Here is a 27,495-nt window from a genome sequence, read left to right as displayed (position 1 = left end):
TTTGAACGGGAATGCGTGGGATTTAGGGGGGTAACGTGAAAGAAAGAAAGAAAGAAAGAAAGAAAGAAAGAAAGAAAGAAAGAAAGAAAGAAAGAAAAGGCGGAGCAGATGCACATTATTCACGAGCACAGGACTCAACTGTACTTGGGCGCTTTCTTTCTTTCTTTCTTTCTTTCTTTCTTTCTTTCTTTCTTTCTTTCTTTCTTTCTTTCTTTCTTTCCAGTTTAAGTATTTAACATACTTTGATGCTATGCGCTTTATAATATTTTTTATTTTACTAACCATCACATGATGCATATGATAACGATAACTTTGAAAGGCGCTATATGCTATTGCTTTATTTATTTACATTTATTAATTAGAATCAGAATTAATGGTGTAGAGGGAGAATTAACCCCGCTTGTATAATGTGGATTATGAAAGGTGGTACATGTCGTTTCTTTCTTTCTTTCTTGTTTTGGTCCATGAGCCTCAGGGGTGCCTGGAGGTCCACACTTGGAGGTCCACACCTGGAGGCCCCTGCACCTTTATATACATATATATATATATTTGCAGTCGTGATGCGCTGGCAGATTTGTGACACATTTGCGCTCCTTTTGTCGTCCCCGGTCGTTAAGAGTCAGGGCCACAGTGACGTGCAGACGCGGGGTCGGCTGCCAAGCGAGGAGCGAACATGAAGGAGACCAGCAGGCTGTTTCTGTGAGGACCTGGTGTGCCATGTGCTACCTCAAGAGAAAAATATGGAATTGTTATATACATAAAGATATAAAAAATAAAATAGAAATATTTAAAAGAATGAAAATGCTTTGCATTCAAAGTACGTGCTGTAAATTTAGTGCAAGCGCTGAATTCTACTTTGCAGATTCCGTGAGCTGATTTGACGGACAGTGTCCTTCGTGTGACTGCTGAAGACCACGCGACACGTCTCGGGTGCCACGACTTGTCATGGGTATGAAAGGCGCTATTGGACGGAGGGCACGTGAAGGGGGCTGTGTGTCCCTTCTGACATGCATGTGCTCATCAACACGTAACATGTCACCAGCCCTCTAACAGCGCATGTTCAGTGACGGCTATGAAAGGCGCTATATAATCCGAAGATCTGAGAGGTGCTGCTGCTGCCGTTAATCGATACGCGGTATGAACGAAAGGCGCTATATAAACGACCGTGGCCAGAATCCACTGAGCGCCTCACATGCGGGTGCCATGACGGTGACAGATACGTGAAAGGCACTATATGACAGATTTACGGGGTCCTTACGGTGCCGTTTGCAGACGCGCCTGACCCCACAACATCCCAAAGCGGCGCCTGATGATCCGGCGGTGCTCAGTGGGCTCTGCTCAGTTCGCTGCTCCTCCATTAGCCCACCATGTCAGAGTTTCACTGCGCTCTGTACACATGCAGGACAATAAGGGATGGCTAATAGTTGTTTGATAATGGTGATCGTCATCATCATCGTCATCACTCATCATCACCACAGCCGCCACAGATGTAAACGACCACCACGAGGAGGCGCCGGGGGCCCTGAGGGTCCAGATTGAGTTCCCGACCACGTCCTCCGGGCCCGCGAGCCCCCCCTTAATGCAGTTGCACTGAGCGCCATCAGTGGGGTCGTAATTAAGCTTCACGGAGCCGCGAACTCCTTTAAGTTTTTCCTTCCAATGTCAACTTGGCAGACATTAATACTAAAGCAACAACCACGTGGCCACCGCAGACCCCCCCAGCCTTGTCCCCCCAGTTGCACTACTGGTTTTCAAAAGCACATCTAAAAGGCGTCATGGGGTCCTGGTCAGGCACCCAAGGTGGTCCACCATTACTGCTGGATGAGGGGACTGAGAATTTTGCCCCCCAGGCTTGGGTTTGACCCTCCCCCTTAAATACATTTCATTACTCCCACTAATTATGATTGATGTACTTTCTTGCGGCCCCCCTAAAATTAATTTCTGGCTGCGCTGCAGATTCTGCCCCCTGGTGGAAGCCCACCGTGGGCTCCTTATTGTTTGTTACCAATGTGAGAGCAACTCGGGGGTGATGGCATATTGAACAGTAAAACAGCCCCCCAGTCCAAACCCCGATACTAACAGAAGTGGTGGTGCCATCAGCACCTGGCAGTGCCATACGGGGAGAAGGAAATGAAAGCAAAGAACGGAAAAGTTCAAAGGAGCTGGAAGTAAAAAAGATAAAACCATCAAAGGGGGTCTTCAGTGTTATGCATTCCACCGATGAAGGATTTAACTACAGCAGCAGCAGAGTGCCAGTGGGTGACGTGCCCCCTCACAGTGTGCCAGCCAGGCCTTCTGTCCTCAGCCCACTTTCAGGTACCACTTGTCTGCCTGAGCACAAAGGCGCTATATGGTCTCCGCTTCAGTCCCCCATTTTCGTGTTTTGCTCGCCGTCACCAGTCCCAACCCCCCCGGCACAGGAAGCTGCTCAAAGCCACAGTTGCACATGTGTCACCAGGCAGCACAGTTCACTGGTGACGTCACACAGCGAGGCGTTTGTCCCATTTGACAGAAAAGCAACTTGAGTTTGTGGAAAAAAAAAAGCGAAAAGCGAATCTGAGTGTTGATGTGGCGGCGGTGGCTTCAACAGTCGAGAAGATGGCGGACTGGCACTGAGTGGGTGAGGTCCAACAGCCCCCCCACCTCAGCTATAAATGAATGGAGATGGATTCCTGGTGTCTAAAGTCCCCTGAGCAGAGGCCGACAATGAGACCTGAGACTTACATGGGGGTCCTGCCAGTGCTGTGCTGCAACACAAGGGGGTGCCAGCTATAAGCCCCCCACCCCAGGCAGGGTGACTCGCCCCCAAGCCTCGTTCAGATTCTAACATGACAGCGGTGCCATCTTGGCCACAGTATGTTTACGTTCTTAGAGATGAATGTCACACTTGTCACTTTAAGGTCACGTTGAGTTAATAAAATGACATTCTGGACACCATCTTCACTTTTTTAAAGTCCAAAGGCCGGCTGTGCCCCTTACTGGCATGAATGGGCCTGTCCAGTTTCACTCTGAAAGGCACTATATAGAGGTGCTGGTCTGCAGGTAACGTCGATCAGCTGATATGTCATCGAGCCACAGGTCACCTCAGAGCTCAGGGCTGCTGGTCACATCAAGGCCTAAGCCCACCAGGCGCCATATAAAACACAATGGAGGCGACTGTGGTGGGCATTCAGGCTGCACTTTGATGCCTTTAGCTGGAATTCCATCCTGGCATCAAATCCCACGGCCTTCTCTGTGGAGCTGGCCTGCTGTTTCTTCTGCCCCCCAATTATCACCCAAAACTGGCCCTGTGTGTGCCCCCTGCCTGGGGCCACTTCAGTCCTTGAACTTGAACCCACCCACTCTGCCCCCTCACCATCCTGAATTGGATTACGTAGATATGGGATGTCACAGTGAAAACCCGTGATGATGATGATGAGGGTCTCACATGTGACATCCCACCCATCGTCTACACCTGCTTGTGTGGAACTGAAGGGTGTGAGGCAGGAACCTGATCTGACTGGGACCCCTAAACTTCTTCAGAGCAGAGAAATTCACAGGCGTCAATCCAGAGAATAACTTGGGGGGGGGTGTCAGAACGTGAGGACAACGTGCGAGGAAGGCACCCCAGGGTCCAAGTGCTGGGGGACAGCAGCAGACCACCAGGCCACTCACACAGTCATTAATGCATTTACGTTTACTTGGATTCACTGACAAGATGTTTTGATCCAAAGCGACTTACAAAGGAGGTCAACGTAATGGAGTCAGGCAACATGGGGGGGGGGGGGGGGGGGCATTTGGGAACAAGTGTGACAGCACAAGGTGACAACGTTGATGATCAGCAGTGAGGAGGTCAGAATGACTCATCACAGGAACCTAAGAGAGCTGTCATCAGTGAGACAGAAGAACAAGAGGGTCTTCAAAGGCTCCGTAGGCACCCTGAGGGGGTCCACATGGAGGGGGCCACCTCATAGCAATACAATGACAAGAGTCTGGACTGCAGTTGAATATTCCAGGCAGAGGTGGCATCACCAGATGGCATTCATCAGCGGACCTGAGTGGTTCGAGAAGGAGTAGAGGGCCTCACCGGTGTCTCCACATGTACAGGTGGTGGGCCATTGACTACTCTGGAGGTGGGCACCAAAGACCTGAACTTCATGTGTGCCACTTCAGGGAGCCAGTGCAGTGATCTGAAGAGAGGAGTGATGTGTGCCCACCTCACTGCTTGAACAGTGACGTGCCGCTGCATGTTAAATCATCTACGGTGGCTTGGTGACACACAGCGGTGACCCTGCCAGCAGAGAGTCCCACTAGTCCAGACAGGGCAGAACGTTGTGCCACGTAGTCCATCAGATACGGGCTGAGTGACCTACAAGGCTGAGTGGACCCTGAGGAGCAGCTGGTCATCCATCACCACCCCAAGGCTGCATCCTGACCAGGTGGGTGTTGGCGATTGTGAGCCAAGATGGGCACCGGTGGGCTGCAATGACAAGAAGGTCCATCTTTGCCAGGCTGAGCTGGTGATCGTGCTCCTTCATGCAGATGTCAACCTCATTGAGCCACACAGGAGCTCATGGGGACTGGACATTTATTAGGGGGTCACAGGTCTTATTGAACCTCCCATCAGGACACACGACGTTCACTGAGTGGGAGATACGACTCTGTGCTGGACGGAGTGGTCAGCCATGCTGGGCTTCGCTAGAATGACCTGACTGTCCTTTTATTAAGTGCTGGATGGCACAAGATGACGAGGTGACAAACGATGAGAGAGGCAAATGAAATTGTCACTTCAGAGCTGCGGCCATCGGCATGAAGGGAGAAAACAATCAGCAGTTTGGGGGGAGCAATGACCGGCGGGGTCCGCCAGAGCAGCACAGGGGCGGGTACAACTCGAGATGGGCAGGGGGTCATTTAGCCAGGCTAAGCCCTCCAAACATCACGTCAAGCCCCCCACCGTCTTTGTTGGGTTTACTGTTACCTGTTGGACTTTGGGGACTCTAGCATGGCATGTGCCACCCAGTACTTCAGATGTCCCTCTCACCATTTAGGTCTGGCGTCGGACCTGACGATGGGGGAATGGGGGGGGCCAGAACCAGCAAATTAAGGGGCGTTGATAGAGAAGTAACAAGAAGGAGGGGTCCACTCACACGAATGACAGGAGTAATGGAAGTGAAGCCCCCCCGTAACATGTGACTTCTTGATTTTATAAACCATGAACACACGGGGGTATCTGCTGCTTGCCGGAGCTCCTTCCACGTCCTCATGTCCCCCTTTTACACGGGCGGACCCCGTGGATTAGAACATTAGGACAAAATGTGACGAGAAATCAATCAGGAACAAACCCCACGCCGTTGACCTCGAGACCACCCAACCGGCCAGCCATTTTCTCACCGCCTAAGCAGGGCAGCAGCAGCCAATCGCAGCCACAATTATCAGCCACAGGGGGAGGAGCAACACTTGGGCGGGGCCACCAGTCCGTCACACAGACACAAACCCACCGAACCGGCAAGTCTTTAGACCGTCAGAGCAAAGCAACGTCTCCCATAATATACGCCACCATCCCAAATGTGTGCAAACGTCAGACACACAAAACATGCAAAGACCCCTTGAGTCCCTCGGCGTACCCCTCAGTCCTCTGTGAAGACTCAACGGCAGCGCTCTGCTTCAGTCCACTGCACAGAAACGAGGACAACGGGGACGAGAAGAGGCCATCGAGCCCAGCAAGCGTGTCCCTCCTACTCAGTTTGATTGTCCACAATGACATCAAGGCGAGACCTGAGGGTCCATGAAGTCCTCCTGCCCACCGCGCCACCTGCTCGCTTCTTATGTCAGACTTTTCTTCTCGTATTTACTGATAGCCCTTATTTGTGAGTCAATAAAATGGACGTGTGAAAGACGCTATAAAAGCACAAATGTTAAATTGAACCCGTTAACCAAAGCCCCTCGCCACGTTCACCATTTCAGGGTGCCATGTTGGCACAGCTGGAGTTCCTAACACTTCTGGCTGGACGAGAAGCTGAGCAAAGAGCTGGACGTGTCTGTAGAACAGCAGGAGGCTGAAGGACACCAATGCCAGCCCAAACCCGCTGGCATACAGACAGCAACGCTGGAAAGAACCGGAGTGTGACATTCAGGTTCTGCCCCCAATTGGACACCCACGGCGCCAGCCAATGCCCAGGTACACGGGCGCAATCACACACAAACGCACTTCATGTGACAAACGCGTCCCTTTACTCTACCCTACTAAGTGACATCCGGCTTTTGATCCTGCCATGTCTGCTCACCTCTGTATGCCCACAAGTCACCATAAGACAAAGGGGCACCAGGCCACAAGTGCGCTTATCGCTCTTTTTGCTGAACTTTATCTTTTTTTTTTTGTAGCGCGTTTTGTAGATCAATGCACTCGCACACCACACACGAGGACTGAAGTGGGACCACTTGGTATGTCTGCATGCTGAACGGGCACCTTTACAAATGCCAGGTGCTGTGGGTACTTTATCTGCCCAAAAGTTTATGAACACCTCTGACTGGGCAGCGCGTTCTCAAATATGAAACTGCTCAACCTACGGCGGCCTCCACTCTCCGATGGTCTGTGGGAGTCTGGGCCATTTGTGAGGTCAGGTACTGGCGCTGGACCAGTAGACTGGGCTGACCATCAGCTCTCCAGTTCATCCCAAGGGTGCACAGTCATGCTGGGACACAAAAGGGCCTTCCTCAGACTAGAAGGGTCTAAAATGGCTCTGCAGGCCCCTTCACTGGAGCCAAACCCTGCCGTGATCCTCTTGAGGTGACACTATGTGATCTGTAAGGTGACGTCCTTCTGGCCTATGCCAAACTCAGACTGGTCCATCACAATGCCAGTAGGGAAGTGTGACTCGTCACTCCTTCCACGACTCCAGGCCACCGCTTAGCATCGTGCATCGTGACCTTAGGCTTGGCCATGGAAGGCCATTTCTTGAAGCTCAGTGCCTGCAGAGGAAGTCTGGAGCTTTGTCATGAGGATGCCATGGAAGAGAGGCCATTTCTACACATTTCAGGACTCGGTGGTCCCACTCTGGGAGTTTGTGTGGTCTACTGCTTCATGCCTGAGCTTTTGGTGCTCCTCAAATGCCCACCTCACTGTATTCGCACTTCCAGTTGACGGGGCAGATCCAGCAGAGTGGAATGTTCACGTATTGGGTGGTCTACAGTACGTCCCTGTCCTCTCCTATGTGCATGAGCTGTGAGTAACGACCAACCAAAAGAATGAGATCACAGGTACAAGTGGCAGCAATGAGGTGTCACAGGGTCTCTGGGCTGGCACTCCAGGACAGGGCGAGGGGCTCAGAGTAGAGTGGATGCCCCTCCAGATGGAGAGGAGACAGTTGAGGTGCTTTGGGCATGTCATAAGGATGCCCACCCAGATGGTGCTCCCTAAGGCTGTTCTGGGGCGGAGACCCTTGGGCAGACCCAGGACACCCTGGAGGGATTGTATGTCTCAGCTGACTTGGGGAATTCCCCAGGAAAAGCTGGAATCTGTAGTTGGGGGGAGGGAACTCAGGGCTGCCCTGCTGCTGCCACGACTCCCACCAGAAAAAGCAGCTTCAGGAAATCAGATGAGACTGAGATGAGGCAAAGCTGGCATCCTGTGCCACGTTTCAAGTCACTGAGCTCTTCAGTCTCTCAGTGGAGGCTGCATGGCTTTGTGCCCCTGGAGGGGCGCCCACATAAAAAGGCAAGTCCAAGTCCAAAGCCCAATAATCAGTGCAGAGACATCAAGGCCTAAAGCTTCTACAGCAGGCGGACCCCAGAGCTGGTGAAGAGAGGGGCACGCGACGTCTCCGTGGAAAAGCAGCAATGGAAGGAGCAGCTCGAACACCAAGTGGCGGACTATCCCGTAATCTCGGGCCAGATACTGTGATGGCACCGTCCTGCCTTAAGATTTAATATGGGATGGAGGCCAATATGGTGGTCTTAATGACCTGGTGGTGGTGTGAGGGGCCAAACAAGTCAGCTGTATACTGAGGGGTCCCACCATTTCAAGCTTTAAAGACAGAAAGTCATATCTGAAACTGAACCGGCTACTGTAAGTGGAGTTTTGTGACTTCTTTTCCTCGCGCCCAATCTGTGCCAATTGCAAACGTAAAGACCACCTGACACCCATCCGCGTGCGCCACCTTCTGCAGATCGGGACGTGATGAGATTGCCTCGAAATCGTTTGACACTGAGATGACGAGTTGATGTGCTCGATTATAACGTTGTTTCGCTTTTGAGAACCTCGCCCTACTTTTAGGGTGTCAGACACACGAAGCCCCCCTTTGCATTACAACACACCCTTAAACGGGGTATCCACCTTGGACCCCCAACTCTTTATCCTGTCTCGTCTTAGGGCTACCAAACAAGATGTCCTGAGATTTCATTTTAACTTCATTGGAGGAGATGACTTGACGAACAGCCCCAATGAAGGGGGTCTCCATTCATCAGCTTGTACCAGCGTATTTCATTATGAGGGTCACATCAGTGCTGGTGCCAGGCAAGAAGCAGAAACAGAACCGGGATGGAACGCCAACGTAGAGCACGTGACAATTTAGAGTCACCTGGAGTGGTGGCCCTGAGCCTAAGGACCTGTGCCCGTATCCACAAGGGTGCTAGTTCAAATCCCTGTAACCACCAAAGGAGATCCTACTGTGCTGGGCCCTTCACCAGGGGTGCCATACCCCAAGTGACGCCAAGGGGAATGCGAAAACAAACAAATTGCTAATACAAGAAATTAAGAACAAAACATGTCTTTAAGATGAGGGAGGCTGCTGAGGACCCCTGCTGATCTTCCACAGTCCTGCCACCTCCATTGCTGAAAGCCACCGATGACAAGAACTGTGGGCCATTGAGACCCAAACTGGCCAGCGACACGAGCCACAAAACGGGCCTGTTGGCCTAATGGTCAGCGTGACTCCATACACTCTGGAAACTCAAGAGATGCTCTTCAGAGTGACACCATTTTGGATTCTGTAAAGGACCACCCACAGGAAGACCCTCGTGTTTAGATCCATGACAAGCTCGCTCCACGCACTGATGGCCTCATTTGAAAGGACCCTCGCTGCACACCATCACACAGCCTAAGCTCAGGGCTTCTCCATTTCTCATGTCCTGCTAGGTCACCTACCAGACAGTAGAGATTTCAGGAACCTTCTCAAAGCCCACAGACCCCCCAGTTCATATGTAAAGACCCCATGGCAGACTGAGATGGTCCTTAGGCTCAGCAAGGAGCCACAGGACCCAGTAAAGTGCCACTTTTGATCAAATCCCAGCGGGTACATGTGTGTGAAGGTTGTGTGTTCTCCTGGACTGGTGAGCCCCCTCATGTCTACTGCACCCCGTGTCCTACGATGGGGTTGGTGACCCTTTAAAGCAGAGGGCAGACATTTAATTTTGTTCTACACGCTTGACTTTTTCTTAATATGGCATGGAGTCCTGCGTGTGGGTGGATATTTCTGAGAGGTCACCCCGGCAGTCTCAGTGGCCGTCAGGTGCCACAGCTGAGTGCCAAAGAGCCGCCGTCCCACGCTGACACCTTTTCAGAGCACCAAGAGGAAGGAGCCGCGCTCCAGCGTGAGGGGCCCCAGCATGGTGCCTGACCCACTTTTGCTTCCCGTCGCCCAGCAGACCCGGCAATGTGGGAAACATCAGCCTGGCACTCGTGACTTGTTGTCATTGGTGGCCACCACGAGTCAGATAGCCATCTGCAGCAGGCTGGCCGACATCTCGATCGGGATGAAGATTACAGCTTCCATTGTTCTGTTTGTGTCTGATATGAGAAACCAGCGAGCAGTCAGGCGCTGCCAACGGGCCCTGCTAAAATGTGGTGGCATCCAGCTAGAGGGCCAGTGGTGGCTTCTTGGGTGACGCTGGTCAAGCAGATATCACCCTGGCACAAGGAGGGTTTCAGAGAGTGAAATTCTCACTGAGTCACTTCAGGACATTTCTTTGACAGCCGTCAAACATGCCACCATCATAATGGGCCCCCCGCCTGTTATGTTTAAGCCAGGGCCCCCTAGCACACCTTTTATTATCGTTTGTTAATATTGTTACTTCTCTTTATTCTTTTATGTATTTTTGCTCAGTTTTTTATTTTCTATGGGTGCTTTGAGCTTTGTGGGTGGTTCCCCAAGAGGCGGGGCCAGCTGTCAGTCTCCCTGCAGGCTCCGCCCCCAGTCCTCTTAAGGCCGATGGGCTCCTTGAATGCGCTTGTGGTGTCGGTGGGCTCTCCTGAGGTGTTTGATGATCGATTTTGTATTTACTGGACGTTTAGACCCTCGTGGTGTCTTTGACTTTGTGTCTTTGATGTTCCAGGTGACTCTTTCTGCATTCCTTGTTTTTTGTTTCGGAGAATTTTTGTGAAAACCAAATGTTTGATTGACAATTCATTGGCCTCTTTGTGCTTCAAACTGGAGATGAACGGATCCTTCCACTTGTGGGGCTCCCTGTAAGAGTCTGTGGGACGTTTGTGCTTAGGGACTCCCAGTTCAGGACGCTGGCCTGGTAAATCCTTCTCCGTTCAAGTTTCTCATCCAAAGTATGTGGGTGGGCCCCCTGCCCAGGTAACGGAGTTGTTAAGAGGGGGAGAACGACAAGTTCAGTGACGTTAAATGTGACACGACAGCTTAGCCATGTAAGATCACAGAGCAAAGACCACCAAGTGCTGAAGAGCATAAAAACAGCCTGTCCACCGCGCCCGGCGTCACTCAGAACAGAAGAGCAGAGACAAAGAATAAGTAGAGGGGAGCAGGAGCCAATGGGACACATGGAGTGACGAATCTCACTGCACCACCTGGCACCCTGCTGGGCCAGTCTGGGCTTGGCAGAGCCCCGGAGGACAACACCATCTGCACTGCATTGTGCCCACTGTAACATTTGCTGGAGAAGAGATAATGGCAGGTGTGCCTGGCAGCCTTGGCTCCGGTGAAGGGCACTGGTAAAGCTACAGCAGACAAAGACCTCTGAGAGCAGCGTGACGGTCCTCTGGTGTCCCACAAAGACATGGAGGCTCTCCTCAAGTGCCCTGACCTCAGCCCAATGGGAATGAACTGTGTCACAGGTGGCTGGGGGGGCGACCCGGCTGGGATGCCCCGGAGGAGTGTTTACGCCTCCTCCAGACCACCCCTGGTGGCTATGGGGACCCCTACAGGGTTGAGCTTCAAAGCTCTGTACCCGTGGTCACTGCCAGGGGGTGCCCCAATGCCTTTGGAACCCTGGACCTCAGCACTTCTGCCACACCCGGAAGTGCTGGGGGAAGAGGATTGGGGACACCCGGAGTGCTTCCGGGCACACAGCTGGCACTTCCGCCACACTGGGGCCGCCTCCCTCCGTTAATGGGCTGGAGTTGGGAGTGAAGGAAGGACGAGGTCTTGGAGGAGGCGAGGAGGCGGCCTGAAGGAAGAGGCATTTGATAGTTGGCCTGGACTTTGGGGACTTTGGGGTTAGTGTGTCACTTTGTAAATATGGAAAATAAACGTGTTGTGGATGACTTAAACATGTGTCTATGTCCGGGCCAAGCTCCACAACTGGAAAGTCAATTGTGAGCCAACATCAGTAGCAGCTGACCTCACAGATGGGCACAAATGCCCACAGAGACACTCCAGACTCTTGTGGGAAGAAGACTGTTGGCTGCTGTGGGAGGTAACCCCATGTTAATGCCCGCAGTTATAAAAGAGGACCATGAAGGTCTGATGGTCGGGTGCCCACAAACTTATGGCCATATGGTGTGTGTGTATATATATATATATATATATATACCAACAGGCCAGCCTGGCACTGCCCAGGGAAGAATGAAGCGCAAGTGCAGTGTAGGACGGTGGAGTATGCAAAGTGTGAAAGCTCACCGAGAGGACAGGTTGGCAGTGGGCACGTGTTGTGAGGAGCACCAGTATGTGCCCACTGGTACACATGGGTACTCACCACACATGACCTGCCAGAACTCCTACATGTTAAGCACTGGACATCTCAGTCTATTAAGGGTACGCTTGGACGTGCAGTGAGGAGAGGAGTCACGGTGTCCTCCAGAGCGTCTTTGCACTTTTAATTATGTTTGGTTTTTATCTCTTGATGTGATTCTGCTATGAAATCCGACTGTGAGCTCCTCGCTGCTCTCACGATAGTCAATGCTGTCTCCGCTTGTGGTGCACACTGGCAGTCGGCCTCTGAGCTTCACCAACAGGTTACTCAGATTTGCAGAGTCAGACCTCAAACTGAACTTGGCACACATTAAGGCAGCCGCCGGGCCCCTGAGGATGAGTATGAAATATCATTAACTAGCTGTGCCCCCACAGCTCCCCCCACGTTGTACTGAAAGAGGACAAACTTTAAAAATCAATAAACAAAGAGGTAATGCTAGCTAAGTGAAGGAAAGGTGCGCTCCAACAGGTGGCGACTGGTAGAGTGACTTGAACAGAGTGAGGTGGGCTTCGCCTGGCTCCCCTCCCCTCGGTCCGCTGGCTCTCTCTTGCTGCCACATGTGAACTCTGATACTTAGTGTGATGAGAGAAGTAATAAAATCAACTGGAATGTTCAAGCAAATTCTAGAAATAAACCTGATTTAAATCAGACAGGCAGACAGACAGACAGGCATTGGATTTTATATGCAGAGAGATGTAAAACACACTAAGGGGGTCCTCAGGCTCGAGGTGAAGGCCTCTGTAGCCACCGGTGATGTTGGAAGAAAGGCAGACCCCCCCCCCCAACTGTCGACGAGACCTCCTGGGACGAAGCATAAAGAAAACGAGGACTAACTTGGGCTCAGTTATGGATGGCAGAGTGCCCAGTGGGCACTGCCAGCTTGTTTGGCCTTTGAGCCCCTGCAGGTTTATTTTTGTTTTCATTTTTCTGAGCGCAGCGTCCCACTCGGCACTACAATCATTTGTGACTTCAATTAGGACTCGACTTCAGGTGCCACTTGCACGTCTGTGTGATGTCACCATGTATTGATTTGTTCTTTCGTTATCGCACATATTGATTTCTAACTTTGAATTTTTCCTTTAACACCTTGTGAAGCCCTCGGAGCTGCTGGTTGTGTGTGAGGCTCTGCTGTAAAAATCACCGCCGTTATTATTGTAAAACCCACGCTAGCTGTATGGCGCTGAGCCTCTGAGGTGTCCCATAATAGGTGACCATGAGTGACAATCAGCCGTGTGGCCTTCTAGGGGGTCCCAGCCTAAAGTCACTTGAGGGCTCATAAAGACTGACTGGTCTTGCAGGCACTCAGCGTCACATTTGAGGCTCGATGACCTGAAACTTCACATCTGTCTGAACTCACAACGGCCAAGACGTCTACAGCAGTCGCTAAACGGGGCTCTGCGGCAGAAATGAAGGATCTGCGCAAAGTGACGATGACTTTAACGGTGCGGATCTGCCAACTGGACAAACACGACATGCCAGCCGACTCCCACAGTCTGCTATGTGAACTCACACGTCTGCAGGGTGTGTGGTGTCCCACAATGCAGTTGACGTCCCCTGCTAGTATTACATGTGGACCCTCAAGTCTCGACCCGCCATGGTGAGCTTTGCTGGTCACAGCTGTCTTAATGGCCCCCTTGTGCATTTGTGTTTATTTGTGCGTTTGTTGCACTCGGTGTGAGTGGAGTTATGTGAGTGTCACCGTCACTGGAGTTTGTGTCACTGCCACTATTATGCTCACAAGTATAATTATGATGATATATAATGGAATCAAACGTAACTCCCACCGAGACCTCAAACTCCGCACACAACAATAGAGGATGCAGGTGGGTGAGGTGAGCTTCAGCCAAACATTAAGAAGACAGAAGACGTGGACTGTGGTGAGCAGACAGATGGCACCCTACACACTGAGGGACGAGACCTCCAAAAAGTTACCGATTTCAAGACCCTCAGCTCACTCATTGGCATCGGCAGTGCCACTGGGCACGAGTCAACTCGGCTTGACTCAAATGTTGCCAGGAAACTGGAGTCCTCTGTGAGATGCCAGGATGCCTTAAGGGTACCTGCGAGGTGTTGGCCAGAGATGGTGAATCTTGAACAAGCACTTCAAGATATGGAAATGTGGGTGGTCTGCCCGACCCTTGGACTGACTCCCACCTCAACCACATGACACATAAGGATGTGCAGAGGGTCATGGGAGTAGCACTGATGACCAAGAAGAAGCACAAAGCCCACCTCCAATGGCACGGGCATGTGGTCCGCAGCCATGAGCAGATAGTGGCAAAGATGACCCTCAGCCTTAGTTCAGGTTGAAGGAAGGTGGGCTCGATTGGCTGAAAGGGGATATGCAACAAGGGAATGCCCCCCGGTGAATAGGAGAGTGAGGTGGGGGAAAAGTGGACCCTGCACAGTGGGACAACCTCTAAGAAAAAAGAAGAGTCACTCAGGTCAGGTTGGAAGAGCCTGCACTGGCACAGCGTGTTGACGCACCCACCACACAACGAAACAGCACGAGATCCTGGTTGGTAACCCCCCAGGCAAACACGCGGCCCAGACCCACCCTCCAGAAATTACCATGTATCTGTAGCAGACAGGTGTCACATGGGCATCCCCTTGGCCTGGTCCTGCCACTCGGGTATTCGCGCCACATGGTCGTGGTGCCGTAACTGACGCTCCCTCACAGTGCAGGTCATGTGCCTCACTGGGGACCCTGTGAGCAACACAAAGTCACACCAGTGGCACCCGAGGATTCTCCAAAGAGACTGAAGGGGGTCCAATCTTCATCTCAGGTCACTGGATGGCATCCATGTCTCACAAGCAGGGGGCACCAGGACTTTAAAGACTTGGACCTTCATCCTCTGGTGCCACACACCCCTGTTCAGTGACCTCATGACCCCCCTATGGTCTCCCAATCCGTCTACTGACTTTATGGGAAGAGTCACCAGAGACGTGAATGTCACTGCCGAGGTCAGTAAACCCCTCGATGACGAGGTCGACGCTCTCTCCGCAGGCAGACCCCCTGCTGAACAGGAGCGACTTGGCTCCATTGTTTGGCTTGACTTGAATTAGAAAAACAAACTCATCAGACAGATTCGACCTAAAAGACCACCGCGAATACAAACAACGTAGGATATCCGCTCACGATGGCCGCCGCTTAGCGATGCTTCGCCTTCATGTTAATCCTGTGAGTGAAGCCCCGTGGCAGGACTCGCTCGTAACATCAGGAGCTCGAGGTGCAGCACTTCAGCAAACACGCGCCACTTGATCTTTGAGTTTACAGAATGGAACTCAGCTAAGTGAATAAAATGACCAGTGACACGCGAGTGAACGAGCCTGGAAACCCACCAGGCCGCTAACAGTGACGGTGACAACCCAATCAGAAGCTTACTAAACGACATCAGTCACACTTAGGCCAGGACCACAAAGGTCACCAAAATCCAAACTTGATGATTAGCTGGAGACATTTACCCAGAATTCCTGTTGGCGGTGGCCTCCTTAATGTATGCGCATGCTGCGGTCTCACCATCCAATCAATGCACAGCCTCAGAGAGTCCATATATGGAGGTCTCTTTTAGGGTGCCAGGCGCGGATGTGAAGAGCAGAATCATCAAGTCACTGACGCCAGTCAACAACGGAGTGTGTGAGATGTGTGTGTGCGTGTGGACGTCGCCAGGGCATTCAAAGCCGTGTTGATCGTTTCATTTTATTTTGCCGTGTTTGTGTCTCCCACGCCACGCTGGATTATTATTATTATTATCCTTTTTTTTTCTACTGGTTTGTGCTGGTTGGTTTTAACTGGGAGCCCACTGGTCTCCTCAGGTCTTCTTGTCAGGACTTTATGACAATCATCTGCACCAGGGTGGCACTCACCTCACCTGGCAGTTCATCGAGATGTTTTGCAGATCCAACTTCTCCGACTGCCAGCGCCTTTGTGTCTCAATCTTGAGGTCTGTGGTGGGATGAGATGGGGGGGTCCATGTGCTGGTGTTTAGTTCAAAGCAGTGCAACTTGAGGTGTTGAGCTGCCGTTGGGGGTCCGGTGTGGAGGTACGCTGATGGTTTAATTGGTCAGCCATCCCGCTGATTGTAAATGGGGCACCGCGACCACAGGAGGGTAAGGCGGAGCAGAACAGGGAGGGCACAGGAGTTGAGCTCTGGAGGACTCATCTCATAGGGGGGCGATGTGGAGATCGAGAGGGGCACTGCTGAACACGGAGGGTGCAAGTTCTGCTGGTCAGGAGCTTAATGGGCTCCAATGGAGGCAAGCGTGGGGGGCACTGGATCACTGGCTGTGAAGCGTTGGTGGCTTTTGATTGCTAGAGCGCCAATGAGGGCAAATATGGGGGCACAGGATCACCAGCATCCATTGGCCACGTATGTAACGGAGCTTTGGTGGCTCTTGTGAAGGCCAGACCTCGGACCTTTGACGTGTTTGTTTGGCCCCCTGGCACACTTATCTCTTGGTTGCTTTTATCCCCCACGCTGAAGTCGTTTTTATTTATTAATTTAAGAAGCACTGCACTTTAATTTTGACCCGTCGTTCTGTGAATAAGAGCGCTGTGCACCTTTCACACCTTCTCTTGCTGTGTTACGTGTCCTCTTTGCCCGGCTTATCCTCAGGTTAAAAAGAGTATGCCACTGGCGGGCGTCTGGGCCGTCACATGGTGTGTCACCTGTAATGGCTCTGCTGATGAGAGTGATGTCCTGTCGGTGTTGTTGGCCTTGTCAGGCTGGTGACTGCACCCATGATGAATGCCAGCCTCATGGAGCTTTGACCAGTGCAGGCAGCTCGCCATGTTGATGTGTCTGTCCTGGCACTGAGGTGCTCTTGTGTGGTGCCATCTTGAGAATGATCTTCTGATGACATAAGAACAACCGACCTCCAGGTAAATACGACCAGGTGTGCTCTGTGTGGAGACCCCCATCACTGTACAACTCACACAATCCAATGAATCTCACCTCGAAAAGACACCCGAGGGTTTGAATTACCTGAAATGTCACACTCTGGACAGCCCACCCTCGCTCCAGGATGTTGCCGCATGTAGGAATGTCAGGCTTCTGTCAGCAGACTTTCAGAGCACTTGTCACACACGGATGGCAGCTGAAGGGCTCACAAAGGGGTCATTCCATGCCAGACCAGGGGGTGGCACAGTGCACTGATCCTTTCTCTTTATCATCAGCAGACCAACTACAGGACATTTCCCCTGGACTCGATGACGTCACTTCCGGCCCCGATGACGTCACTTCCCCTGCCAGGCTTTAAAACTGCCATGTTTGCCCGTCTGCGCTGCTCGGTGTTGGACCCTCAAATTCCGATTTGGCATACGGGCGGCTGCCCACAAGCCTTTCTCTGTGTCTTGTGGGGTCTTTTCACAAATGCACCCTGCTGACGTCTGCTCAGTGCACCCACAAATCTGGTAAAGCGTTAGTCGGGGTCACAGCTGCCAAGGCGTACGAGGAGAGCGTGGAGTTTGGAGTCGCTGCACAAAGATCTCATCAAAACTCAACAGGGGGCTGGAAACACGCAGGGGGGTCTCCTCAAATGGCTTCAGAACACACAGCCATCGAGACCACCTGGAGTTGACATTAAACACCTGAAGAGAAGAAGAAGTAACTCCATTTTAAATATCAATTTAAATGAAAATCACAAAGTCGGGGTATGAAAGCAGACCACTCGTCGACCGACTTTGGAGTTCAAAGATTTCTTGTGCGGACCCCCAACAGAGAACCATGGCAGTAGGTTAAGAGCTGAGATTTTGTTACCAAGTCAGACGAGTCCTCAATGAGGGAGCAGCTGAGAAGTCTCTGCTGAAGACCACAAACTGCAATGAAGAACTTTGGGTGGAAACACTCGGGGGTCTGGGCACTGGACCCTGGCATTGGTGATGTGGAGGAATGTGAAGAACGGAGTGGCGCTGCTCTTCCGAGTCCCAGTTGCTCGTATTTGTCACTTAATTGTCAGTCAATTCCTGTTCTTCTGTTCCTTTAATGTTTTATGTCCTCCTGTCTTTGATGGGCTTGCTCTCCACATGGCAGCTTATCTGATATGGCTGAGTGGTACTGTGAGGTGGGGTCCTGTGTGTTGAGTGCCACTGGGGGTCTCGCCCTTCAGCTCAGAGACTCACAGCCATCCAAAGCTCAACAAAAGCCCCCCTTGGACGAGATAAGCTTCACACCAGGAGGTGGTAGAAAGTCAGGGCTGACACACATTGGCACTCCACCCTGGCATTTGCCCATTCCCTGTTGTTAATGTACGCGCCCCATCAGTGCAGACCACTCTAGTGACCCCTCATTTATAAGAACAGCAGGTCTGTTTGCACCTCTGCCATTGGGCTGTCCTGCACTCGCCTGCTTTTTAAACAGAAATTGTGCCTTCGGACCACCGAGTGGATATCACCCCCCACACACCCACACCCAGTACACCGCTGTTGAGCACACGCCAGGCACTGGGTGAAGCGCAGGACCCCCATAATTGGAGTTCCACTTGAGTCTCTTAGACCACCGTTTGGCTGACATGTTGACTGGCGCTCCGCGTGTTCAGCCTGACGTTACTTTTATGGGCGTTTTACAGAATCTGAGGAAGAGGTTACTGGCCGAAAGGACGGGGGTCTCCTGGTAATAATGGCGTCACCCCCCCTCCTGACGATGGCTGTTTCTAGCAGAGTGGTCTTTTTTTTTTGCCAATTATTGGAGCTTTCATCCTGCTTTTGATGGCCTTGAGACCAGTGGGGTCCTTAGGGGGCTTAAGCCCCTGATCTTTAAGAGGACCCCCCGATCATCCCGAGCTGAGTCTACACCCAAGAGGTCTTCTAATACAAAGGACGCATCTGCCAGAGTCGAGATGCTGCTGTTGGGGGACGAGTACCAGCTTTGAAGCATCGGGTTGTGTGCTTCATCATCGGTCCGGCATTTTCAGATCTGCGACTGTTATTATTATTATTGTGATTACGTTATTTAAGTTGTAGCCCCCCCAGCCCAATGTGTATGATGAGTCAGTCGGTGCCCATGTAAAACAAAACCAAAGCTGTGCCCACCAAATAAATAAACTCAGAACACAATCCCGAAATCCAGCCCTAAAAACGCCAAACCAAAGTTCCTAACCAGAATGTCATAAAGAAGCACTTACCACACTCCAAAGACCACCCAGGAGAGCGGAGAGGTGCCAGCATGCCAAGGACCCCAGAAGGAGGCACCTCAACTTAACTCACCTTAACTATATAAGCTAGGGGGCGGGCCCTAGGCAGTGATGTCATGAGCCACGCCCCTCCCGCTGCCCCACCCACAATGCACATAATAAACGCAACATGAACTTCAAGCTGAGATACAAAACCCAAAGATGTCATCATGGAAGGAGATGTGTTTATGGAAAAGATGATCTGCTGTGGCGACCCCTAATGGGAGCAGCTGAGAGAAGAAGAAGAAGAAGAAGAAGAAGAAGAAGAAGAAGATTTAACAAATAATAACTAGAGAAAAATGAGAATTAATAAGGAAAAAGGAAAGAGCACCGGGCCAGTTGACTAACTGGGGGTCGACTAACCTGACAGTAACAAACACGTGGAGGACATGAGCTGTGAGCCCCCCCACATGCTGAGGGTGCATTTGGACGCCATATAGCGCCTTTCACCTAACGTATCTACCCCCCAAGCCCCCCCCAAAGCACTTTACAGGTCCCAGTTAATTTTTTCTTTCCACATTTCTGAATGATGAGCTCCGACTGCTTTGGTGACCCCACTCATGCAGCAGTAGGGCCCATGTAGCGCCTTTCATACTCTCGCTGTCCGCTGCTCACTCAGATTCTCTAATCCAGAGGCTACTGTGGTCTCAGATGAGGGGCTGACAGGGGAGGCGAGAGCCCATCAGGCCCACCGAGTCACTCGGCTCTTCGTGTAATGGCAGAGCTCCAGGTTCGAGCACCAATCAGTGCTGTCACAGGGCGGGGGGGCAGCCTGTTTGGACTTTTAAGAGGGGTTGAGTGCGGACCCCTGGCACCTGTTGATTGAGGTTTTGGGGTCAAAGAAGATGTGATCCTCCCAAATAAGGGGGTCCTGCCTGAATTCCTGAGTCTCACTTTAAAGGGAGGGTCTGCACTTCAGTCTGAGACGAGAGATGGGGGGGGGTGGGGGGGGACTAAAAACTGGAAAGGAAAGCGAAAGCAAAACTGCAAAGACAAAGCAAAGAGTGAGAAAAACACAAAGGGCACCCGTCGACATTGTGCTGCTTTGTGTCTAAAAACGTTTGCACACAGCGAGACCATCAGGCCTCCATCGTTAATAAGCGGGTAACGGTGACTTAGAATGTCACATGACTGGCAGTGGCATAGCAACCTGTAAACAACAAGGCAGCCACAAAATGGTGGCCGGCCTGTGGAAACAGAACACAAAATGGTGGTGCCCACAATCCAAAGCAGCATGCAAACTGGCGGTGACAGCGTGACAAAGAATTAAAAATATTCATAATGAAAATGGAAAACGCACATCAGTGAAGAAATAAACCTCAAAATCACAAACCACAACTCTCGAGAGTCGTTTATGGGGACCCAAAATACGTCACATGACTGGCAACCGGTAAACAACATGGCTGTCACCCTGCCAACAGCCACAAAATGGTGGCAGAAAAATGCAAATGGTGACTGGGGACAGGTAAGTGGAGTGAGTGATGTTATATAGTGCCTTTCACACTGCACTTAGCCCCCCACCAAGGCACTTTACCAGTGGGGCTCGCTGGGCAGTTCAGCATAGGGGCACCATGCTAATCTCTGTATGTCGTGACTTGCTGAGTGGTTGTGTAGGTAGGGGGTCCCAGTGCACTGCTGTGTCCTGTTTACTGGTCCTGATCAGAGAGAGTGACGGCCACCACCCAAGTCGGGTCCCAGGAGTGTGTCACTGCCTGAAAGTGCCACTGTGTAATCTCATGGAGGGGGACGTCACACATAGTGACACTTTCTAGCACCACACAGTTGCTTCCGTATTTGATACTCCTACACCTTTAAAACTGGGCTGCTTAATGGGCTCCATAACTTGAGGACTGTCACCTTCATCACAGTTGAGGAGAAACCACCAAAAGCAACTGGGACCTCCCAACTGCACCTCCATAGATTTACTGGCCACAGCACTTGACTGGGAACTGAGAGCTGATCGAGATGCAACATCACAGCACCATCACTGAGACCAGACATGTCTTCCTCTCCAAATCCTCCCAGCAGGTCAGACTTATGGAGCTCACAAGGCCCAAAGGTGGGCCATCTGGAGGAGCAGAGCAAGGACAGTGGCTGCAGATGGTCTACTGGGCACTCCTTCTGCAAGATGCTTACCATCCTGGGCATCTATGGCACTGATGTGAAAGGGGCTGAGAAGACAGCCATGGAGACCACTGAAGAGGCATCTGGGTGGCTCTGGATTAGGAGAGGAGAACCTGGGCACATGCTGACTCTGATCAGCCCTAGGGTGGGTCCTCTGGGTGAGGAAGTCTGATGTGGAAAAAGCTGAAACTCCTGGTGAGCCCAGAAACATCTCCAAAGTCGTGTCCAGGTATGCATCTTGAGATTTGCCAATGGAAATGGTGAGGCCACTCAGTTAGGACCACCGAGTCAGTCCGTGGTGACGCTTTATAGTGCCTTTCATACTAAACACCACCTCCAGGACCTTTGCAGGTACAATGAGCTGGCCACCATATGCACTGCCAGCACCTCTGATATGTGGCTGTGGTCTGCCATTGATGTCACTGATGAGAGGGGAACGAGTGCGACCATGAAAGGCAGGAGAAGAAGAAGATGAAGAAGAAGAAGAGCTTCTCTTTATATAGCGCCTTTCCCGTGCTCAAAAAGTCAAAGCGGGCGCTCATTTAAAAACACCTGAGGCGCCCACCAGCCGTGGGCACCAAAGCAAAGATGTGGGCACATCGAGGGGGCACCACGTGGCATTCTGTGACCGACTTGAGCCCGACTGCCCCCAGCTGGCTGACCGCCCGCCCGCCTCCACTCTTTGTTTTGTGTTTTTTTTTTTTTTTGTCTGCCGATTTTAGAGACAATGCGGCTGTCGTTTAAATGCAGGGGTGCGGTGTGGACGTGAGGGGCTGAAAGTCACCGCGATGGGCGCAGACTCGCGTTAAGAGTAGAGATAATAATAAAAAATAGAATAAAAAAGAGAGAAAGAGAGAGAGAGAGAGAGAGAGAAAGAGAAAGAGAAAGAGACTGACTAGGCCAGCGACAGACAAGTGACACGCGCCCGGACGGGTCACCCTGTTTATGGCGTCCACTGCGCTCTGCCTGCTCATTGTTTCTAATTATTATTATTATTATTATTATTATTATTATTATTATTATTATTATTATCCGATTTAATTCATTTCAGGTGAGTCCCCTAAAAAAGAACAAACACGACGGCGGAGTTAAAGGGGCTCGTCAAGAAATCAGCGGGCCGCCGCCGTGTGAAGGCCGCAGTGTGCAAAGCTCCATAAAACAAAACGACGAAGAAAAAGAAAAATCCGAAAAAAAGCAAAAGACAATAAACAGTTGTGTGAGGCTTAAAGACACGCGACGGGGAAAAGAAAGGCGAACAGAAAGAAGATGTGACGGAAAGACAAGGCCACCACTGAAGAAAGATACGAGCGACGACAGCGACATGGACAGCCAGCTCGGCGCGGCGCTCCGCTCGTATTCGCCGTTTTGTGTTCAGCAACTTCAGAGCACTTCGTCCTTCTGTGTGATTTAACAAACGCGTGGCTGCATGATGTACCCGTGCGAAACTTGGAAAGTGTGTGAATTTGTATTTTACATGGTGACTTGTCACAGCACTCAATGAAAGGCGCTATACAAAAATAAACGGAACTGAATCGAATTCAACGGAACAACAACAACAGCAGCAGCAATAATAATAATAATAATAATAAATAAGAGAACAATTCCAAATGTGTTCAATCACGCGGTAAAAGCCCACCGGCAGGCACTCCACACAAACAATGTGGTGCTCCGGATCAGCACCAAAGCAGCGTCCAGATGAAGGTTCCAGAAAGGTTCTTTACTTATTTAGATCCACAGCGACCTCCATCAATGGCCCGAGGTGTCAGATCCCATCGTGCTCCTGAGTTTGAAAGCCATAGCAGCACGCGGTCTCAAAGGCTCAGTTCAGACTTTCTTCATCTGCCATACCAGCCTGCTGCACTTTCAAGATTTCCACACATTAGGAGCCTTTAAAAACCCCAAAGACACAACTTCAAATGCAAAGACCCGTCCAACAAAATGAAACGGTCCTTTGTCAAGCAATGAGGACCCTGTAAGTGCCAAGGAGGAACCAGTAAGGAACCAGCTGAAGAGTGTCGAGCAGGAAGCAGCCATAGACGGGAGGTTAGTCCTCCATGGAGGAAAACGACGACAACAACAATAATAATAATAATAATAATAATAATAATAATAATAATAATAATACACCCAAAACTACACGTTCAGCAACATTCTTTTCATGTATACATATACTTAAGTGTTCATTTATCAGAGAATTTGTCCGTGTAATATCACCCGTCAGGTCTACGGATTCATGTATTTTTGTTTTTATGACAGTCATTGCACAGCGAACGTTTTCAATAAAAATAATAATAGCAACAATACAAAGGTTTTGCCTTGAGTCACAAACTCTCTTTGCGCAGGTCTCTTTCTTTCTTTCTTTTTTCTTTCTGTTTTAAACACTTAACACTTTTTATGTCATGTGTTATTTTTTACGTTACTGTAAACATCGCATGATGCACACTATAACGATAATTGTGAAAGGTGTTATATGTTTTTCCTTTGTTTGTTTAGATTTATTAACCCCCTTTATTCAAATATGAACGGTGGTATATGTTTTCTTTCTTTCTTTCTTTCTTTCTTTCTTTCTTTCTTTCTTTCTTTCTTTCTTTCTTTCTTTCTTTCCGTCGGTACCCGCATTCTCCCTAAGGCCAGCGCGGACTCGTCGAGTATGTATTTATTTATTATATAATATTTGTTTGTTTGTTTATTGTGTGTGTGTGTTTTTCTTTTCTTGACTATTCTCATTCTTCTCTCCTGTCGTTTGGAGTAACAATGCCAGTTCCCGTTTGTTCTCATTTCACTTGTTAATGCCGTGCCGGGTCTGTTGGGCAGCTGCCACCTTTCTGATTTCCCCTGCAGTGCCGGACATTTCGAGCTCAGCGATTTCGGGTGAATTATTATCACGAAGGGTAGGCCCCTGACGCCCGTGTGTGTGTGTGTGTTTGGGGGTCTCTCTCTCTCAGAGTGTGAGGCGCGCTTCTCTTCAGCCGCCCGGCGCTGCGGATTGAACTTCGTTTTGCAATTTCCTAAACACCTGCGGTGCGTTTTCCGTTGCTCGCGTTCGTGTGACGTGTATTTGATTTTATTTGGCGTTTTATTTTAACGGCAGTACCCTTTTTTATTTTAAATGTCAGATGCCCATCTAAATGACAGCCTTTAATGTGAGCGCTCAGCGCGAGTGCAGATTCTGGCAGATGAAAGCTCCTGTGTTTGTTATGAATAATAAAAACAAAAAAACAAAAGAAAACAAAACAAAGCTTTTCTTTCACTTTGCCGGTTTCTGCTCATTAAGGTGGTCTTGATTTATAAAAATAGAAGAACTGAAGAACGCTCTGAATCAACACGTACCAAGTAAACGCACAAGAGGACTAAAAACGTCAAGAGGGAGCCGTTTGTGTTTGCTGAGCAGATACGCGAGCGCAGCGTCTAATTGGATTGAACTCCACAAAGCCATGCAGTGTTTAAACGTCATCGTTTATCTTATATATTTTGTACCCTTCGTGTATTCCCACCTGTTATAAACTCCTAAAATGAAAGGTGCCAGTCTACACGAGACTCCAAAGCGATGCCTTATAGTTTGAACCATCTTCAGTTCTGTAAAGGGCCATCCATATGAAGGGTCCAGAAATAAACAACAAGAACAATAAACTTGACGAAGCTCAGTAACGGGTCCGTAAATAAGCACAAACAGACGGCGCGGACCTGTTCGCACTCTTAAAGACTCCTGTTGCACGCCCGCCATCACTGCGCCTCCGGTCAGGTTTTCTTCATCTGATGTACCACGCAGCCCGCCGGACATCAGAGATTTCTGGTTTGTCCACAGAGCCTTTTCAAAGCACCCCCCACACCCCTCCCAAAAAAAAACAACTTCAACTGGAAAGACCCCTAGACGAGCTGATAATGGTCATAATGGTTGAACAGGAGTTTCATAAGAGGAGCCACACGACCCCGTAAAGGGCCGTTTAAAAAGCCCCCACTGTTCAGCGAGCATCCCTTTTATTCTATTCGATGGTACATTTTGTATTTGTCCCGCTTTGTTCTTATTAAATGCTTCTTGTTGCTGCTCTGCTGGTATTTGTGACTCGTGTTAATTTAATTAATCTGTAAAGAAGAAAGGCAAATATAACACTAATATAACGAATTATGAAATCAGTTAACCCTTCGTTTTCTGATCTTGTTTCACACGCTTTGTTCACTTTGTGCCGAGCTAACTGCTCTACAAAGGACTCGTGTCTTCTGCATATAGCGCCTTGAAGTGAGTGGGCCTTTACATTTACAGCAGAGCCCAAAAGTGAACACCGCGCAGCAACTGCTGTCTTCGTGTCCCTTATTTCACATTGAGACGAAAGCCGCCTGTACGCTGAGTGACACGCGCGCGGATTTATAGCACCTTGAAAGTCGCACACAAAGAAATCGAAAAATTCTTATGGAGGATACCGATGGGAAATGGAATCTCCTCGTAACAGCCTTCAAAATGTAATAAAAAGGGGAACACAGGCAAAAAAAAACGGTGTAAGTTGTCGTGAGGATTCGCATTCACATCACCGAGCGGTTAGCGCCCAGAACAACCAAAAACGGCCGAAAGGTGAAGAAGCGCGCGGCACAAACACAGAAACCGGATCGAGCCGAACCGGGCCGAGGGGTCTGCGTCTGCTACTCACCTCAGTGGCTCGTGCTGGGCCGTTTGTCCGTAGAGCACATGATTTTCTTTTTCTTTCTTTCTTTCTTTCTTTCTTTCTTTCTTTCTTTCTTTCTTTCTTTCTTTCTTTCTTTCTTTCTTTCTTTCTTTCGTTCTTTCTTTGATGTCACAACAAAAAGTGCTCGAAGGTTCTCTCCTGGATCAGCACAGACCAAAAGACGCGAAGCTGCCTGTCTTCGAGATGCTCATCTTTTCTTAGAACCCGTGACCCACTTCCTTCACAAGAGCAATCGAGCGGCCCGCCTGCTTCCTCCGGCAAAGCGCGAAGACTTCCGACATCCACGCGGGATTCACCGGCGGAGACATCAGCTGCTGGGCAGACGTGCGCAGCGGAGGGGAGAAAACGAAAGACCACCTCGGCATGGCAGCCCAGGGGTAGGTAGGACCACTGTAACAGTAAGGGGGCGACCTGAGGGTGCAGAATGTCACCGCCGCAACCTCAATTAAACCTAACAGAGTGTTTTATAGCGCCTTGCATATCTCATGTACTCATCCATTATGTAGTGCCTTGCATGTGGATGTGTACTATTACTCAGCCTTTTCAATAAAATATCTGTCTATTACATATTGCTTTTAATATGTATGTTTGCAATTTACAGTATCAGTCTTTTATAGATAGATAGATAGATAGATAGATAGATAGATAGATAGATAGATAGATAGATAGATAGATAGATAGATAGATAGATAGGTACTTCATTAATCCCAAGGGGAAATTCACATACTCCAGCAGCAGTATACTGATACAAAAAACAATATTAAATTGAAGATTTATATAAAGTATCTATCTATTATATAGTGCCTTTCATCTATCTATCTATCTATCTATCTATCTATCTATCTATCTATCTATCTATCTATCTATCTATCTATCTATCTATCTACTATATGGCACCTTTCGTCTATCTATCTATCTATCTATCTATCTATCTATCTATCTATCTATCTATCTATCTATCTATTATATAGTGCCTTTCTTATCTATTAATTATATAGTGTCTTTCTCATCTATCTATCTATCTATCTATCTATCTATCTATCTATCTATCTATCTATCTATCTATCTATCTATCTATCATATAGTGCCTTTCACACCTGCTGTATCACCAATGACCACCTGCCCACCACCTGTCCCCATGTCCCCTCACATCGTCTCCCCGTCCCACACATCATGGACTCCTCACTCAGCATGGCTCCTTCCTGTTCACACAGGCCCTTATAGCTCCTCCACCCAAGAAGCCCACCCTCGGCCCCCCTCATGGAGGTCATTAACGTCTTTTCTGCTCTCCTCTTCTTTCTTTCTCTCAGCAGGTCTTTTCCTGCTGTCTGCACAACTGACTGCTTGATCCTCATCTGTCAGGTTCCAAGAGGTGCCACTGCACTGAGACGTCCCTCCTTACCATTGTCACCACGTCATGGATGTCTAGAGCTGCCAACGTTTCATCTGTGCTCACCCTGCTGGATCTCTCATCTGCTTTTGGTGTGGGGAGGTTGACAGCGTCCCTTGGTGTTGATAGAAGGACATCTGTACTGTTAGACACCAATTATGGGGTTTGGTGCCCACTGAGTGCCCAGAGCGCACACCCTTGTAGTTACATAAGTAGCACCTC

At 49.9% G+C, this 27,495-nt stretch overlaps 1 protein-coding gene across 2 annotated transcripts in view; it reads right to left on the bottom strand.

Moving 5' to 3' along the window:
• LOC114662923 (tyrosine-protein kinase ZAP-70) overlaps positions 1-26,144 on the bottom strand; it is a 62,897-nt gene extending 36,753 nt beyond the window's left edge. For both annotated transcript variants that reach the window (XM_028816663.2, XM_028816664.2), the window contains exons 1-2: positions 25,996-26,144; positions 25,848-25,911 (exon numbers count right to left, since the gene is read on the bottom strand). The gene's annotated coding sequence lies outside the window, so the exon portion shown is untranslated. The remainder of the gene's footprint in view (positions 1-25,847; positions 25,912-25,995) is intronic.
• Positions 26,145-27,495: the final 1,351 nt, after the last annotated feature.

Source organism: Erpetoichthys calabaricus, chromosome 12 (assembly GCF_900747795.2).
Source record: "Erpetoichthys calabaricus chromosome 12, fErpCal1.3, whole genome shotgun sequence".
NCBI classification, from domain to species: Eukaryota; Metazoa; Chordata; class Cladistia; order Polypteriformes; family Polypteridae; genus Erpetoichthys; species Erpetoichthys calabaricus.
Note: the sequence above shows the minus strand (reverse complement) of the source record. Positions and strands in the feature narration are given on the sequence as shown.